At 38.6% G+C, this 14,176-nt stretch overlaps 1 protein-coding gene across 2 annotated transcripts in view; it reads right to left on the bottom strand.

Annotated features, from left to right (window-relative positions):
* Nucleotides 1-14,176, bottom strand: part of LOC127456032 (F-BAR and double SH3 domains protein 2) — a 125,396-nt gene that overhangs the window by 99,364 nt on the left and 11,856 nt on the right. The gene's annotated exons all lie outside the window — the stretch shown is intronic.

Raw genomic sequence — 14,176 nt, 5'->3', positions numbered from 1 at the left:
GCAGAGATGTTGAAATACTCCTCACAGAGCGACATGAGCTTGTCTTTCACTCACACAAAAACGTTGTGTATGCGCACACACACACACACACACACACACACACACACACACAATGTCTTTGAGGCTGCCTGAGTCTCTGCCTGCAGGAAAGAAGCCACAGGCAGTCAGAGTTTCTCAGCCGCAAGCACATAAACTGTAACAAATTATCAGCAAAAATATCGGCAGTAATTCCATTATCAGCGAGATAATAATATTTAGATTTTCCTGGTTATCGGCCAATAATATATAGGTGGCCGATATATTGTGCATCCCAAGCTTTAAAAAAGGCGTTTAAAGCCAGAAACATACTCTACGCAAGTGCACAAACGCAGACGCAAATGTACTTGTTGTACATACTTGATGTGCATTCTTGCGCTAACAAACCTCAGTACTCAAGGGGGTGACAGAGCTTGCTTCAAATGCCTGTGCCATTAAACGTGACATGGTATTATTCAGCTAGCTAGCTATGAAAATGTCAACAGTTTAACAAACTTCAACTATAACAAAATGACTCCATCATTTAAACATAAAAGACATGGAGTGGTGGTGGCATAGTGGACTGAAGCACTGAACTGGTAAGCAAAAGTTTGTTGGATCAATTCCCACAGCCACCACCATTGTGTCCTTGAGCAAGGCACTTAACTCCAGGTTGCTCCAGGGGGATTGTCCCTGTAATAAGGGCACTGTAAGTCACTTTGGATAAAAGCGTCTGCCAAATGCATAAATGTAAATGTAAACTAACAGTAGAAACAAACAGTTTATGCTAACCGCTACAGCGCCCCCTTCAGCAACGCATACTTATGTTGCTTTATGAATTGTACTCTGATGGGTTTCAATGCAACACTGCGTGAAATCGAGCTTGCGTAACTACAAATGTCTGTGTGCACACTCTTGCATAGAGTATGTTTTGGCACTTAAAAAAAATAAATAAAAAAAATAAAAAAAATCACAGCACAATTACTGAAATGTACATATTACATTTATTTAAATTTAAGGCGTGATATTTTTGCGCAACTAGTGTCACCAAACGGAATTGCAAAAATAAACCTTAGCTGCTTTTCCACATTCGAGCCAAATGTTTCTGAGCACAGTGGGTATTAGTTACATTAGCATTTTCCATGGTTCGGTAATTTACAAATCGTTCCCGGTTAGCTAACCGTACTCAAGACAAAGGACCGTGCTGGTGGAACGGCTTTAAGGCGCAGTCACACACCTTCGCAAGGCAAAATTCCGCCGGCAAAATATAGTCGTGAAAATATTGTTGATCGTGAATTTCGCTCGATGGACTTCCGGTGGCAAAGAATTTCCTCACGCTGATTTCACCTTAAATTCAAGTTTGGTGAAGTTTGACAGGCGAAATTGCCACGTTGACCAATAGGAAGTTGATTGGTTTGGTGGTGACCTCTCTGTGGGCGGTGCTTCGTACACAGCTACTCTGACAATTCACAATGGACAAAGATATCATTTTAGCGGTGAGTTTTTAAAAAATCTTAAGTTTCACAGAGTATAAAGTGCAGCATTAAAAAAGTCTGCTTAATTTTATTTTTGCTGGTTTCACAAACGTTCAACGTCCGCCCACACCATCTTCGCCCGCAGAATTTTGCCGTGAGAATGTATGTGTGACCTTGCCTTTAGTGAAGACTCACGATTGGTCAATTGTCAGTTATTTTCATCCTAACCCTGATTTCGCAACACCACAATCGAAAAAGAAATCGTAACCATATTAACAAGCCCGGATGGGTACCAAAAGACATTATTCAGCAACATTAACCGCTCGGCCCAATGGTGAAAAAAATTGCCCTCTGGTTGATGTTTGTCAAACAAACAAATAGTCAAAGCTCAATAGTCCCACCCCAAACTAATGCCATTGGTGGAGAAAATGTTGCACTTTTCAAGGGAACCAACCTATGAAAGGCTTACTTATATTTGTCTTTGCATATGAAGCTGGGATACAAGAAAGTATTTGAACTAGAGATGGGCATTTCAAGTAATTCTGTAGTTGAGTTCTCAAACACATAAAAAACGTGTAATTGATTACTTGAAATGTACAATTTAAGTTCAACTTTCAACCTTTGAACTTGTTATTCTTATGGAAAGAATTAGCACTATGCATATACAACATCATATAGATTCAAAAATGACAAAAAAACAAAAAACAAAACAAAAAACATTTGCACTCACACTGACATACATTCATTTAAACTTACATTCAAACATAGATTCGATGTCTCCTGAAGCAATACAATCACTTTAAATAATTCAACATGTTCTTTTGGGTTAACTATTCCTTTAACAACACCATGCATCCACAGCACCAACCAATTCATTGAGTTGCAATGGCAAAATTTAGGTGGAAGAAGCAGTTTCACTGTTGTCCATGGCAGGAAAAAACAAAGGAAAATCAAATTACAATATTCGAGTAGTGTTTTTACTAGTCGAATATTTAAAGCTGAATGAGTACTTGATTAATCGATTACTCGTGCACATCCCTAATATGAACATTGAAAAATGTACATCCTTTTTAAAGTTCAAGAGTTATTTATGTTCCTCTAAGGTAAGTGACCTCTGAGTCAGCTGAGGTAACAGTTCTAGAGTGTTTTGAACACTCTTCCTGGTATGACTAGATTGGTTTTTGATTCAGAGAGTACGAGGAATTCACACAGCTGACGATTCAAGCATCTGTCAGTCTCTTGCTTCCAATGTTGTTGCATTACATTACAAATGAGTGAAGTCTGAGTCACGAAGACTAAAGATGATAAACGTCACTGTTTTCCTCCCTCCGCTGACTCAAACTCCCTCCTTTTCCCATAATCCCTTTTTTCATCCCTCTGATTTCAATTTCAAATCACTCATTGCATGCGTTTCAAACTGCCCCAAAACAATTTTACAGTGGGATCTGTCAATTCCCACCGGGTGGACTAGCATTTATGGGATTGTGTGTGTGGACTCCATGACACTGCTCTTATGCAAGACAAGACAAGACCCTCCCGCAGAAATACTCCCAAATATACAGGACCCTTCTGTGGCTCAGACCCAGTGTACAATCAAAGCAGGGCGAGATGCTTGCATAGCTGCATAGTTTACGGGTGGAAGAGGTTTTTTGTGGTATGTCACACATGCTTGCTCATTACTTTTAACTTTCAGAGTGTCGACCAGCCAGTGAACACACCTAAAGCATTTCATTAGTCATAAATGCCTCAAATCCCTCAAAAGCTCTTTGAAGACGCCACTTACTGCCACTTAGAGCTTAGAATGCCTTCTCTGTCAGTCCAAGTGCACAACATGATATTTCGTGATGACATAATAGAAACTCACCATACATCCTTTATGGAATCATTGACAGACAGTTTGTCTAGCTCTCTCTGGCCTATATCCAAATTTGCATACTATCCATACTACATAGTAGCAGTCGACCGATATATCGCAGAGGCCGATAAATCGATTAGGAATCAAACCTATGACCTTGGTCTTGCTAGCACCATGCTTTACCAGTTGAGCTACAGGAACATAAATAAATCACATTAAAGATGAATGAGCTGACATTAAAGTGATGTTGACAACTAAAGAGTAGCAACAGCAAAAATGTACACAGGGTCAAGGGTTAACATCCTCAGTATGTGTGTGGTATGAACTGGTTGCTACTAGGCAGGAAGGACGGCCACATGAAGTAGTAGTATTCAAACAGTGGGGCATGTTAACTCCAGATGTTAAACGCTTTCCACTACTTATCTAGATAGGAAACACCACGGCCGGGGTCAGAGGTCACCTGGCCTGAGGTCACGTCTACTGACGTGTCAAGTCACCAACCTACGCAACCAAAGATGGTGTTCATAATATAAGCCAGCCAACACACACACACACACACACACACACACACACACACACTCAACTGCATTCTTTGAGAATTACATTCTATGTGCAGTACTGTATACTGCTTACTACTTTTCAAATAGGTTAAAAAACAAAACAATATGTGGCTTAAATTTAGTGGGAAAGTGACATAAAAATGATAATAAAGCAGCATGGAAAACTGGCACATTGGTTCAAGTTTACTGCACACAGTGTACTGTATACTGCCTACTATTTTCCAAAAATACTAGGGTGAATTCAGGTAAAATATCAAAAAGTGGCCCAAATTTATTTGAATTCATCCTATGTAAAATGTGAAACATTATATACAGTAAAATTTAGAAACTAGCATGCTACCTCACTATGTTTCATGTTTAATTCAACAAATTTTGTATATAAAAAAAGTCTGTATTAATAATGAATCAGGAAGTAAATATCATAGTTGATATCGTGGCTGGCTTGTTCATCATATTGGAAATGGAAGGTAGGGCCCAATGAAATCTAACATTTAAAATGAAACTGATTTGTAATCGAATCAAATCATGATATCGTGATGTATTGCAATATATGGAATTATGACGTGTATTGCAAAACGTATCGTATCGTGAGGGGCCAGGCAATATCCAGCCCTAGTATGCAGGGTGCTCTAGTTGTTTAAGGCACATTTTAGCAAATGTAGTAGGTCATCTGGGTGTTCCATATGTACAGAAAGTATACATTCAACAAACTACCTTCTTTCAAAACTAGTAGGCAGTAAGTAATTCTGAGTATATACCCAAAGACACAGAAGGAAGCAAAGAGATTATAAGAAACTAGACACGGAAGAGGAGATATTTCACAGAAAATGCGGAAAGAGACAAGTCAAAGTCAATAATTAGACCCGACCTCAGAGTGACTAATTACAGAGCAGCATATCTGAGCCTGAGAAGCAGACGCTGTCTAATGATGGTTCACAGATCTAAGTGTCTGTCACTAAACTATCCTTATCCTTGGAAACCTTGTTTGCCCAGTCAAATTAAACTGCAGTTAAATGATTAAATCAATGCATAAAATCATAGCAATTACAACTTGCATCTTATGTGATAATTTGATTCTCATGTTTTGAAAACAGTTGTAACAAAACATCTTTTTGTTCTTTAGGTGCCTCAAGTGAATGTGATGATTTTTTCAACTCGATGTTAATAAATCTCAGTCTTGTTCCGGAAGTAATAAAAAGATAACTATTAAACCTTTAAAGGGGTCATGACATGAGGAACCATTTTCTTCATCTTTTGACATATAATAGGTCATTGCACTATAAAAACATAATGTAAGTTTTAGAACTTATAACTTCCTCCTCACTGCAAGAAGAGCATTTGTTGAAACCAAGTTGCCAAAATCACTCACTCTCTACTTCCTCCACATTGTGATGTCACACTGTGGTAGACATTTGCATCTGGCCGCCTCCACAACAACACATCAATGCCTACTTAACCTTTATTCACTTCCGCAGCCACAGCCAGTAGCAGAGAGCAGTGAGATGGCAAAGATGAGAGAGCAGGTCAGTCAAGAGCAGAGAGCCAATCATTACAGTGGGTGTGTAATGTCAATCCTTAAAGGAGAAGCAGCACCAAAACCGAGTGTTTCGGACAGAGGGGCAGAATGAGGGTGGAAAAAGATAATGTTTTACAAAAAATTTTGTGCAAAAAGCTTTTAATATATGTGAACCTTAAGAAATATTTTAAAATACAAAAAAAAAAGGCATGTCATGGCCCCTTTAAAGACAGAGTGAGGTTGTTAATCAATGGTATTTGCTTCTAATGAAACAATCAGTCTGTGTTATTTAAAAAAATTAAAATTAACAGAAAATCTGGTGTAGAATTAAACTACCCATGATCCCGATGGGAGAAAATCCATCAATCAGAGATTTGCTGCAAACTAATGTTTTCTTCACAAAATGTAAAAATCTAGTTCTTGTTATCTCATTCTTTAATGCTTATTAGTCGAGTCATTTGGATACAAAACTAAAAGTGGAGGCTGATTGGTTATGATATATTATCATACTATAAAACATCAAGTCCGCATGATCTTTCCTGGAAACAGAGACAGCGTCATCCAGGTTTACTGACCTCTGGATTCGTTTTATCTCTTTATGACCATGTTTATATATATATATACACACACACACACACACACACACACACACACACACATACACATACATACACATACACACACACACACACACACACACACACACACACACCCACACACCCACACATCACTGCACCAGCTGTATGGATATAGGCAATTTTACCCAGTTTATGACTGTTGTATTATTTATAATTATTAAATAATGAATCATATCCAATCATAATCCGATGACAATGCTTTCTGGATGCAATTACACCTGGCATTTTAAGTGGTCAATTGCTATCTGATTGCGATACGATCACCGAAAATGCATGCTAATGCAAGGTGAAAATGGGGCATTTGTGGTTGTTGAGCGTTAGTGGAACATAGTTAATCTGCTAGGACTGTGTGAACTTGGTGAAAATGGAATTGATGTCATACATCCACTAGAAATTACCTTGGCACAAGTAATAAGTCATTGCAAAAATGTCTCAGAAAGGTTAAGTTAGTTCTGAGTAAAGATCTAGACTACTAGACAACTTTGTTCACAGATGAAACTCGCTGTGATATTCCGTTATCTAATGCAATGATATTCAGACATAATGGGTCTAAATACTCTTTGGGTCTTCTATATATCTTTCATCCTTGAACATTTAAAATCACTCACATAAACAGCATTTATGGCCTTCAACAGTGCAATATACTACCTCCAGGAACAAACTTTCTCTTGAAACTTCTGTCAGTAAGATAAATGACCTTAGCTAAGTGTGTGTGTGTTTGTAGTTTTGTTGGAGATTCCTGGGTTTACAGCTTGACTCTAGACATTCAAATTCCACAGTTCTGGTTCATGTGTGTTTCCTACACTAAACACTTTCTGCAGAAAGTTCTAGTCGGACGTTCTGCCCACCAGCGCTGTGCTCTCAATAAACATGCTAGAAAACAGCCTCCTTTTGTGTTCATCAGAATAAAGAAAGTCACAATGGTTTGCAACAAATGAGGGTGAGAAATTGACAATTTTAATTTTTGGGTGAACTACCCCTTTAATACATAGCAAGCAAAAGTAACAAGTGCAAAAGAAAAAGAGCATTAATTCTAGAGAATAAAAACAGAACTACAACTACACGACAGACAAAGGAGAGGAGAAACCAAGTGAAAGGGAGAGATGAAACAGAATGAAAAATAAAGGAATCGATAGGGATCAGGATGGGTGATTTCGACCTAATTAAGAATGTTGGAGATGAGTGGGAGAGGTCACAGAGGTCAAGACTTTATGTTGGACCTCCTGCTTTTCAAATTAGTGACTGTTTGGGTGTGAAAGCAATGTAATCTGCCATTACCAGAACACAGACGCACAAGAGCATGTGTGTCTGTCATATCCTCTTTGGGGGAATCTCACAAGCCTGTCAAAAATTAGTCATATTTTAGCACAAAATCAAAAGAAAAGAAAAAAATAAGAAATTTTAAAATAAGATTTACATACATACATATATATATATACAGTTGTGCTCAAAAGTTTGCATACCCTGGCAGAAATTGTGAAATTTTGGCATTGATTTTGAAAATATGACTGATCATGCAAAAAAAACTGTCTTTTATTTAAGGATAGTGATCATATGAAGCCATTTATTATCACATGGTTGTTTGGCTCCTTTTTAAATCATAATGATAACAGAAATCACCCAAATGGCCCTGATCAAAAGTTTACATACCCTTGAATGTTTGGCCTTGTTACAGACACATAAGCTGACACACACAGGTTTAAATGGCAATTAAAGGTTAATTTCCCACACCTGTGGCTTTTTGAATTGCAATTAGTGTCTGTGTTAATAGTCAATGAGTTTGTTAGCTCTCACGTGGATGCACTGAGCAGGCTAGATACTGAGCCATGGGGAGCAGAAAAGAACTGTCAAAAGACCTGCGTAACAAGGTAATGGAACTTTATAAAGATGGAGAAGGATATAAAAAGATATCCAAAGCCTTGAAAATACCAGTCAGTACTGTTCAGTCACTTATTAAGAAGTGGAAAATTCGGGGATCTCTTGATACCAAGCCAAGGTCAGGTAGACCAAGAAAGATTTCAGCCACAACTGTCAGAAGAATTGTTCGGGATAAAAAGAAAAACCCACAGGTAACCTCAGGAGAAATACAGGCTGCTCTGGAAAAAGACGGTGTGGTTGTTTCAAGGAGCACAATACGACGATACTTGAACAAAAATGAGCTGCATGGTCGAGTTGCCAGAAAGAAGACTTTACTGCACCAATGCCACAAAAAAGCCCGTTTACAATATGCCCGACAACACCCTGACACACCTCATAGCTTCTAGCACACTGTAATTTGGAGTGACGAGACCAAAATAGAGCTTTATGGTCATAACCATAAGCGCTATGTTTGGAGAGGGGTCAACAAGGCCTATAGTGAAAAGAAAACCATCCCCACTGTGAAGCATGGTGGTGGCTCACTGATGTTTTGGGGGTGTGTGAGCTCTAAAGGCACGGGGAATCTTGTGAAAATTGATGGCAAGATGAATGCAGCATGTTATCAGAAAATACTGGCAGACAATTTGCGTTCTTCTGCACGAAAGCTGCGCATGGGATGCTCTTGTACTTTCCAGCACGACAATGACCCTAAGCACAAGGCCAAGTTGACCCTCCAGTGGTTACAGCAGAAAAAGTTGAAGGTTCTGGAGTGGCCATCACAGTCTCCTGACCTTAATATCATCGAGCCACTCTGGGGAGATCTCAAACATGCGGTTTATGCAAGATGACCAAAGACTTTGCATGACCTGGAGGCATTTTGCCAAGACGAATGAGCAGCTATACCACCTGCAAGAATTTGGGGCCTCATAGACAACTATTACAAAAGACTGCATGCTGTCATTGATGCTAAAGGGGGCAATACACAGTATTAAGAACTAAGGGTATGCAGACTTTTGAACAGGGGTCATTTCATTTTTTTCCTTGTTGCCATGTTTTGTTTTGTGATTGTGCCATTCTGTTATAACCTACAGTTGAATATGAATCCCATAAGAAATAAAAAAAATGTGTTTTGCCTGCTCACTCATGTTTTCTTTAAAAATGGTACATATATTACCAATTCTCCAAGGGTATGCAAACTTTTGAGCAAAACTAATATATATATATATATATATATATATATATATATATATATATATATATATATATATATATATATATATATATATATTTTTTTTTTTTTTTTTTCCCATTTATTCATTTATTTTTTTACTGGTAAAAGATGACCAGATACATAAATGATGATCAAAGCCAAAACATCAAATGCCATGGATCAAGATTATTTCCATGTCTCATCGAGTCCACAAGTTTGGCTTTCATCATTATGTCATTTATTTATTCTTCAGAAAAGTATTAACAAAATCAAAACTTTCAGCTGAGAAACTCTCTCAAATTTGGAATTATATGATACAGAATATTTTCTTTTTGCAAAATATAATGTTCTGTGACATGTTTTGGTGAGATTCAGCGTTGTATTCTGGACCTGTATTAAGTGTACAGCTTCATTCCAATAGTTTCAGGCATCACTTTAGCTCTTTAAGAATACATGAATGTGCACGGTTGAGCTTACTTATGAACCATTGCGTATGTGTGTGTGTGTGAACATGACTCCCTTATAAAGTGAGCATGAGAATGTGACCTCCAGGGGGACGTCCTACAGTCAAGCTTAAAAGGTCTTCTCCTTTTCTTCCTGTTCAGCACCTCCCTCTCTCTCTCTCTCTCTCTCACGTACTTCCTCAAATTCCTTCATCTCCTTCAGAAAATGTCCATCAGGCTCTATAGCATCATATCTTGGCTCACTTTCCATATTTGAAACCGTTTTATTCCTCTCATGAGTTCCAATGCCTCGGTCTTCTCAGCATTGCGTGAAACCTTCAGAAATCTGTTTTGCTTTCCTTCCCAAATCACCGTCATCTGCTTTGTTTCACACTAAATGCTCTCACACACACCCCAGATCATCTCTAGGATACAAGGCATGTCTGGGCCCCTCTCAGTTCTATTGTTCTAATGCCCTAAAACATGTCAGAAGGGGAGAACGGGAAGTGCTATAATCCAGATTCATGGTGTAGTTTTCTTCACGGTTTAATACCTTTTCTCTTCTGTGGAACACAAAGACGACGTTTTCATGATGCATACTTCTCCACACATCGGAAGTATTGTCTGACCAGGGGCTATCAAGATCAAAACACTATCAAATTAATCCATACTAAAGTCTTCTAAAGCCATACAACAGCTTTGCCTGAAATTTAAGTCACTATTCAATCAAAATCTTATCCTTTGAGTCTTCAGTCTCACAGAAAAAAATAGTCATAGGGGTTTGAAACGACATTAGGGTGACTAAGTGATGACAGAATTCAAATTTTTCAATGAACTAATTCATGATTCTTAAGCTTGTTCAGACGAACTACAAACACACACTCAAACCAAATTATGTTTATTATCCATGTATGGCACAGAACACAGCTCGGCCTGCTCTGAAATCAGTGACAAGCAGATGGGTTTTGCATTTAAGGACACAAAAGCTTCATGAAAAGGCTTTTCATTAAATACCGCTCTGATCAAATTAGCGTTAAGATGTTGTGGAGGCAGTCGGACTCAATTTAATTAAAGCGTTTGAGAGCAGAGGGTTTGTGTGGGTGTATTTGTGGTTATAAGAAAAGCTCATTCATTAAGCAATGATGGATGTCTATGTGTGTGGACCCCTTATGTTGACGTTAAGGTCAGGTTAGAACTGGAGAGCCCAAAGTGTCAATAGGCTAAGTGGATACTTCAGCCTAAGGGTGGGCAGTATGACCAAAATCATATGGTACGAGTAATTTTATATCACTGTCACTGTATAGATAACTATTTAATTACTTTTGTTGGAAAATTTTTTTTTTTCAAAGCAGCTTTACAGAAAATCATGCATTAACAGAAAATGAAACTGTAATATCTATAAAGTCTTCATTGTGTAGTTTGTTTAAATATGATTGTAAATTGTGTATAAAAATAAATAATTAAATAAATATTGTATTTAGAACCCCAGTGAGCAAGCCGAAGGCGACTGTGGCAAGGAACACAAAACTCCATAAGATGTTGGTTAATAGAGAAAAATAACCTTGGAAGAAACCAGGCTCACTGTGGGAGCCAGCTCCCCTCTGTCTAAACATCATGAATATAATGCCAATATTAGTTATTTGTGTGCAATGCAAGTCATGGTTTAAAATTAGTAAACTAAGTAAGTGTTAAGTGTTTAAACAAAGATTTTGTATAAACTGTAAGATTAATGACTAATGTCTTTGAAGTTCATCCAGGATTAACTGCAGAAGTTCACATAGATGCATTGTCCTTTGTTAGTTGGCTGATGAAGGCTTTAGTTGGAAATTAATTGATAGTCTATGTATTCCATTAATTCTTAATAGAGTGCAACATTGCCCAGCCACTTTTTAAGCTGTCTTGGTTCTAGAAGTATTTTTCCCCATTCATTTTTTCCATAGGGACTTCATAAAATCCTTTATAAAAGAGTTCTAAGCCATGAGTCAATCCTAAGGACTATCCAAACTTTGATTTGAAGAAAAAAAGTATTTGAAAATTGGACAGAAAGACAAAAAATATATTTGCAAATACTGTATACAAGTAGTTTCAGAGTTTAGGGAGACTGACTCCACTGAAGTGGGCAGTCGCTGCTGGGCTTGTTTGGCATGCTTTCTTTGCCACAATTCTCTGATTGGTGGATTGTCTGCCTCAGGAACAAGAGTATTGTAGTTCTTCACCAGGAAATCTATTTAAGTTGAAATAATGCAGACTTATGGCTTCCGCAGAAGCATATGCCATAGATTAACAACCATGGAGCATATGGTAGGTCTGTATTTAAAGGTTTAATTCATAGTTAAAAAATCGATTAGCCGATGGAGAAAAAGAAAGGGATTTTCAACCAGACTGTTGCACTCTACAGTTCAACCTAGCCTTGACACATTTGGAACACATCACACTCTGTATTTTAATATTACTCTCACATATAAATAACGTAAAGTGTGCAGGACTGCATATACTGCCTTATAATGCCTAACTGACACCAAATGGATGAGCAACAGAAAAAAAAAAAAAAAAAGAGAACAAGAGAGAGGACAGACGTAAACAAACACACTCGAGTGTTCCAGTAAAAATCAATCAGCAGCGCTGCCTAAACTACACTCTTTATTCACCACCAAATACATTTGACATGTGCGAGTGTGTCTGTACTGACTGAGGGGAAGTTACACTTGATATAATATATCTGGTCATATGGGCGTATGAGAGATTAGCGTCAGCGCATTAGTGCTTCAGCAGGTAAACAGGAAGATCAAATTCAGACGAGAAGCTCAATCAATGGAGCTCTTTTTTGCAGCTGAGAGATCGATTGATCCCGCAAGACCACCGTGAGAATGTTTGCGCAAGTGTTTGTCAGCAAGAGTCTGAGAGGAACAAAGAACAGAGAAGAAAGAGAAAAAGAGAGGGACCAAATCAAAGAAAGAGAATTCCCAATCTTATCAAATGAGAAGATAACACCACAAACTCATCCTCAAATCACGGAAACGTTGTGCCCTATGTAATGCACCTTATGACTTCCTGTAGCAACCTTGCAACATTTTAGTCAGTGCGTTTACATGCGCAATTATAATAAAGATACAGCATTTTTTTGTGAAGTCAAGCTACAGTCTTTGTCTGTCCAAGTACACGTGATAAAATGCGCAACTAAATACTTGAAGGAAGGACATTACATCTGTCACATGTTACATCTGTCTTTCAAAGCAATCAGGGCAACGCAGAGACCAATTGTGGTGAGTTTAATGTGTATACATGCTGGACGAAGCCAAGCTACAATCGCATTATCTTGGTCTGTTAAATCAGACTGGTAAGGGTGCTTTCCCACTGGCAGTTTGGTTCGAAACAGAGCATGGTTCGCATGAAAAATTGGTAATGTGAAAGCTGTCATGCGGACCAGGGAGCGCACTGCGGTACCGAACCCGGGACTACCTGTAGGAGGTGGTCTGAGTTCGGTTGCAATGGAACTGTAGCACGATTCGCGTGAATGTGAAAGCAACTCAGACTCGGGTGTGCACTCGTTCAGGAAGTACCCTGCGCATGCGTTTTAGCCGATGACGACATCATTTGTTTCGAAAACACACGAGGATTCACACATTTCTGAAAGTCCCAAAAAAGTAATGACACCACAATGACATACAAGTACAATCAACACAATAAATACTGTCTGTCTATCTTACACCTTATAAATACTATATATAAATACTATTATAGGTTATAAACATAGGGTATAATTGGAGATGACAGTGGCGATAACTTCCCCTTGGACACGAGCGTAAGTGTGCAGTGTAAACAAAGATGCAAATTAATTCCTTGCAATCAGCTGTCTCCTCAAAAAACGCTGTTTGCGAGCAGCAGCAAGCCGCCTTCCCCTAGAAATCTGATGAGTTACGCCATGAAGCGCACATATATGCAGTTGTCGTTCACTCTGCTGTGCATAATGGCACCAAAATAACAAAAAAACAAAAAGTATGATGAGCTGCGTTGTGTTCTCCATGCGTGTTTGTGATGATGTAAGATGAACGCAAATGGACCGGGGTTCGATAGAATCAAGTGAGTGTGAAACCAGACCAACGCTGCGGGGGGCACCGGGAACAACTGCACTCGGAATAGGACCACAGCAAACGTGCCCAGTGTGAAAGCCCCCTAAGATTTCAGTTTGACTAAAGCCCAAAGTATCCTTCAGTCAGACACGAATGGAAATTTCATCATCAGCAGAATGCTCGAGCACTGAACGCACGCAGCCCGAACGAGAATACGCATGCTGCTGAAATTATTTGCACTAATTAGTGGGTCCAGAAGGTGGCAACACTCACATTTGAGCCATTGCTCTCACTAAGAAGCGCTAGAAGATGTCATCGCTGCTAAAAACAGGAGATGAATGTGGAAACAACAACAGTAAATGTGTACATCAAGAGCTTCAGGAAGAGGTCAGGAGATACCTGCATTTGTATAACTAGAGTCTGAAGGACTATAAAGACATCTTTGTGTTTCTAAACTCCTGAGGAAAAATAGTCCAGTATCTCATTTCAGTCGTAGCGCGCATGAGCCAACCGCATGTAAAAGTGCGCACGGTCGAA

The sequence above is a fragment of the Myxocyprinus asiaticus genome, chromosome 18 (genome assembly GCF_019703515.2).
Source record: "Myxocyprinus asiaticus isolate MX2 ecotype Aquarium Trade chromosome 18, UBuf_Myxa_2, whole genome shotgun sequence".
NCBI lineage: Eukaryota > Metazoa > Chordata > Actinopteri > Cypriniformes > Catostomidae > Myxocyprinus > Myxocyprinus asiaticus.
The sequence above is the reverse complement of the archived record's forward strand: the minus strand, read 5'-3'. Positions and strand labels throughout refer to the sequence as shown.